Here is a 5,467-nt window from a genome sequence, read left to right as displayed (position 1 = left end):
TTTACACAATTACACAATTATCGGTACATTGTAATATCTTTATTATCAATTAATAAACAAAATCATATAATTATATAAATAACAAAATACCAACCAATTTCTTTATATCGTCAAATATAATTTCAGAAATTAAGAAACTCTTGTATATCAAACACTTTCACTTTTGTTCCATTTTAATAATAAATATAAAAGTTAATAACAAAACTAATAATAATAGAAAGGATATGAATAAGGAATAAAAGTCATAATGACAATATAACAAAATCCATGACAAAACATTTATTCAACAGTTCACCTGATACATATCCTTATTTCAAGGATAAATTTTGTTGATGTCCTTATATGGATATCTTTTCCTTACATGAATACATTCTCCATCAAAAATCATTTCGAAAATATAATTATAGTTTGTGGTTACGATTCTTAATTCTCAAGATATAAACAAAATTAAGGGTATATGAAAGCACACACACATGTATACATATATACATACATTATACATTTCCTTATAAGATATAGTTTTCTTTATGAAATTATATAAACAACCCGGATAGAAACATATTTTATCTCAGAAAAGAAATTTTACGATTTAAATTTCGTTTAATAAAATTTATAAATAAATAAATTATTATATTAACAAATAATTATTATGAAAGATTTGGACAACACATAGGAAATCCTGCAACTTACCTCATTACACATACCTACCTAACTCGCACCGTTTAGAAGATATTTAAACAATTATAAACTTCCTTACATACACTTACTTCAAAAACTCAAATCAGTTCAGCAGGCAAATCTCCGTATATAAACCAGTTCAACTTGTAGAAACCTTCATCCTAGACTTATATTTATAATTGTTACTTCCCTTTTTTCATTAACACTAATCCTATGGCTATGACAAAAATCTTGAATATTAATATGCATGGAAAACTACCCTAACAATTCAACCAATCACAATCAGAGCCATTTTGTATCTAAAAACATTTAATAAATAATGTATTACAAATGTAAAAAGAGTTATACTGATATATTTTAGATATACTAATTATATGATGTAATCATTATTATTATAAAAATTGTAAAGTATATCTAAAACGATATTGCGATAAAAGTTTAAATTCAAGCAAACTATATGAAAGGAATTATTATAACGAAGTATAACTCTTTGAAAACAAAATAGGTCGACCGAATAGTCATAAGTATGACTCATGATCAGTTTGAAAGCAAAAATAAGCCAACGTTAAATGTCAAGGCCGCCATAATATTTAGTCACAGGTGTGACTCATGGTCAGTTTATAAGCGAAAGTAGGCCAACGTTAAATGTCAAGGGCGCCATAATATTTTAATACCACGAGTCATCGCTGACTCATAGCAAATGTAGACTAAGTCGACCAATAGAAAACTATGTCAAGGACAACTAGAAGGTCTTAAATGCGTGAATCATAGCTGACTCATAATGAAAGGCTTTATTCAGACCTGTAGAATCATAACATTGGAATTTAGGTCACCCCTACTTCCATGTTTTGGCAAAATATAAAAACCTCAAGCGACGATACCTTGGGGCCTCTTTTTCGCGCAGGCATTCACGCATTCATTCATTCGTACCCACTCGCGATTCACATCCACGGACACTTACATTTTGTTCGCATTCTTGTACGCGCACGTACATTTTTGCACTTGTACTTCCACTCGCATTCGCTAAATATATATATATATATCATTTATAACAGTGAATAAATTCCAATTCAAATACCACAAGTGTGATATATTATTCCTTATTCCCAAAATCGAAAACTCTTTCCTGAAAATAAAAGTCATTTCGACATTCCTGTTACCTATTTCCTCCGCAGTATCTAATCCTGAGGTTTTACCCTCTTAACCGCATGGAAAAGAATCTCACAAATAACGTGTGAGTGTAGCTGTCGAGGATCTGTTGACTTTGGCCCCGTCCGATCTACCAGGACCTCCCAGGACGTCACAATAGTGTCCATAGGGCATAGAAAAGGCTGCTTTCGGTGCGTCTGCTTCGTGCATGGGAATCTGGTGGAAACCGGACGCCAGGTCAAATATACTAAAATATTTAGCGCTGCCTAATTGGTCTAATATTTCTTCGATGTTAGGCAGGGGGTACGCGTCCCCTATAGTTTTTTCATTTAACTCTCTAAAATCGATAACCATCCTCCATTGTTTATTGCCTTTGGATTCCGGTTTTTTGGGCACTATCCACAAGGGAGAATTGTAAGGAGATTTTGAAGGTATAATCACGTCGTTTGTCAAAAGTTTATCGACTTGTCGCGTAATTTTTTTTTTGTGGATAGGGGGATAGCGATACTGCTTAGTGTTTATCGGTTGTTCATCGCGGGTAACTATGTGGTGCGAACATACGTCTGTGTGATCTAAAGAGTCTCCTGGCACTTTGAAAAGATCTACGTTGTTTTTTATTAGGCCTTTGACATGGCTTGCTTCATATTCGTTTAAATGTTCTAAGCGGAGTAGTTTCTCGATATTGGCAATTCTATCATTGAAATTCGTGACTTCTACTGAATTGATTTGGAAGCGCCGCGCGGTGGGTCTAGCTTCCTCTTCGCGTTTGTTAGACAATGCTTCGATGGCTTGTAACTCGATTGTAGGGATCGGCACTTCGCGGTCTGTATTTCCCGTATTAATCGCATGGAGGTAGGCTCTGCCACAACGATTCGTAACAATTGCCTCGCCTATATATATTTCCGGTTCTGTCGCGATGCGAGGGACATAGCCTATTTGCATATCATGATTTAATATGTTTACATAGAAAGCGGCGCGGGATCGCGCTGGGATTACTATCGATTCGTGTTGCGAAAAGGGCAAAGGGATACCTTGCCATATTACGACTTTCTTTGCGAAGTCTATCGTGGCGTTATCGCGTAGGAATTCGGATCCTAGAATCCCTTCCTGTTCTATCAGAAAGTCGTTCGGCACAAGATGTAATTTAATTTTGTTTCCGAGAAATGTCGTATTGATTGACCCCAAAGTGGGGATGGTACCTTATGTTATGTCACTAAGGAACAGCACGTCATGTTTGATTACTTCTATCTCATCTCGTACATTACGTTTCTTTATTAAATTGGGGGCGGCCCCGGTGTCTACCATAAATCTTACGCGGGGTAACAACCCGTTGATAGATACGCTTACTGTTGGCGCGTGACTGAATTCGTTAGGGTTTAAAGTAGCTATTCTGACTTTTGATTGTTCGCGCTTGTTATATTTTCCGTCGGATTTATTAAATTTATTGGACGCGTTGGTCGAGGTTGATCCGCCCTCGCCGCGTCCTGTCTGCGGGGCGAATCGTTCGCGTTTCCCGACTGGCGCTCGTTATAATATTGCCTTTTTCTACACTCGTCGATTTCGTGTCCCGAGTTTTTACAGTATCTGCACCATTTAGTTTGTCGTTGATTTTCAACGACGCGCGAGTTCTCGTTGCTTCGCTGAAACGACCCAGTCCTTTCGGCATACGTCGGGCGGGCGGCGCGGTTAGTGTAGGAATTATTTGTATTAGATTGTGATATCACGGGCGGAGTATCCGCATACGCCCTTCTGGAATTGTTTTCTCCGCGACGCGGTGGGTCCGGGTATCTCGCGTTATCTTGCTGTGTACGGGAAGTGTAGTGTCCGGATGTTTGTCGCGTTATCGGCGATAAGCGAGGGCTATCAAGTCTTCCGTCCGGTCGATTACCATATCGTTGTTTTTCTAATTTTTCCCTCTTGGCGATTGCCTTAGCGGCAGCAAAAGCATCGGACGGACAATGGTAATGCTCGGGTTTGAGCTGTAATCTGTATACTGTTGGGAGTCCCTCACAAAAACTCTGAGCAGTGAGGTCATCAATCTCCCTTGTTGTCTGATTATCGAGAAAGCCTCGAGCACGACGTTCTCCGTCTCGGATGGCCGCACGTAATTCTTTGACGCGATCTATGTAATCGAGAATATGTTCACGAGCTCCCAGGTGGATCGCGGTTAATTCTCCCCTGTACTGCGCGACTGTTTTAAATGACCCAAACGCTCCTACCAAAAGATCGGATAATTGAGTTACCGAATCGCACGGCTCGTCTGCTACTGCCGAATGCGCTCGGCCGCGAAATTTTGCTATCAAAAGACGCGTTAGTGATTTTTCGTAATTAGCAGGGAGTATATCGCGGGCTTGACGGCATGCGCTCAAGAATTTCGAGAGGGGAATATTATATCCATCAAAATATGGCACGAATTCGGTCGCCTCTCGGTACGTAATTTTAAGAGCAGGCGGAAGCTCAGATATCGAATCATTCAGCTCGCTTATTAATACGGGCGGTTCTGAAAAACGTTGCCCCGACGGGCATTCTGCAGGTTCACGGCGTGTATCTACTTCTCGTCGTAATGAATTGAAATCGCCTCGTAAAATGGTAAGAGCTTCCATTATTTCACGGAGCATCGTGTTACTGTTTTCGGCCTCGCACCTCTCTTTACGCAATGTGCGGAGTTCCGCTTGGCATTCTGCTCGTTCGCGAGCCAGAACCTCCGAATCGGCTTGTAATTTAGCGCTGGTTTCTTCCTGTGCAACGCGAACACGCTCCAACTCCTCTTCCGAAAGAGGTTTCCTTGGGCCTTGTCGCGTATTCATATCGATATTTTTCGCGGGCTTGACCGTTGTCCGTTGCATTAATAATTAAAGTGAGAAATAACTGATTCTTCTACGCGCGCGAAATATTAGCGATGACGATTATCGTCCGATTTATAATAATGTTGCGACTCATTCGGATACGAAATTTAATCGAATCGACGGGAGCGGTCTATCGGGTTCGATAAGCGGCGTGATGGAATATCCAAAAAATGTATCTATCCCACCGCTGTCACCAATTTGTTGTTACGTCACAGGCGAGACGTGCTACGCGCGGAGCGAGTCTGCTCGCACTGGGCTTCGTGTTGGTTTTTACAGAATGACTTGACCGGATTATTGATACAAATTGCGACTGTATAGTCCGTATAGAAAGATCGATAGTCTCCTAGAGAAAACGATATCATGCAGTCCTATCCCGCATCTACGTCAATAACGACAGGATTCGGCAATGCATAAAAGGTAGTACTCTCTTCGCGTAAATATTCTAAAAATGCCACAAATGCTTCGGAGCAGGGATCGCAGTCGGTTACCTCGCGCCAGAGAGCTAATTTAGTATCGCAGAAATTGCAAAGCCTTTCTTCCCGAGTAGTCCAAACGTTAATATAATGTCTTAAGATAGCGGTGAATTGTTGATCGAAATTATACCGGGATTTACCCTCTAGGCATATGAGATTGGCCGAATTTGTATCGGTAGCTATACCGACGAGACCATACCCGAATTCGACACACACCGAGAGATACTTATTTGGTCGTTAAAGACGGCGGCTGGATGTGTTCTCTTTTGACGCGAGCTTTCCGATCGTCCTCTGCACATAACGCGATTCACAAGTAAGAAA

The sequence above is a fragment of the Pogonomyrmex barbatus genome, unplaced genomic scaffold, assembly GCF_055798465.1.
Source record: "Pogonomyrmex barbatus isolate J1 unplaced genomic scaffold, ASM5579846v1 scaffold14, whole genome shotgun sequence".
NCBI lineage: Eukaryota > Metazoa > Arthropoda > Insecta > Hymenoptera > Formicidae > Pogonomyrmex > Pogonomyrmex barbatus.
This window is presented reverse-complemented; position numbering follows the sequence as displayed.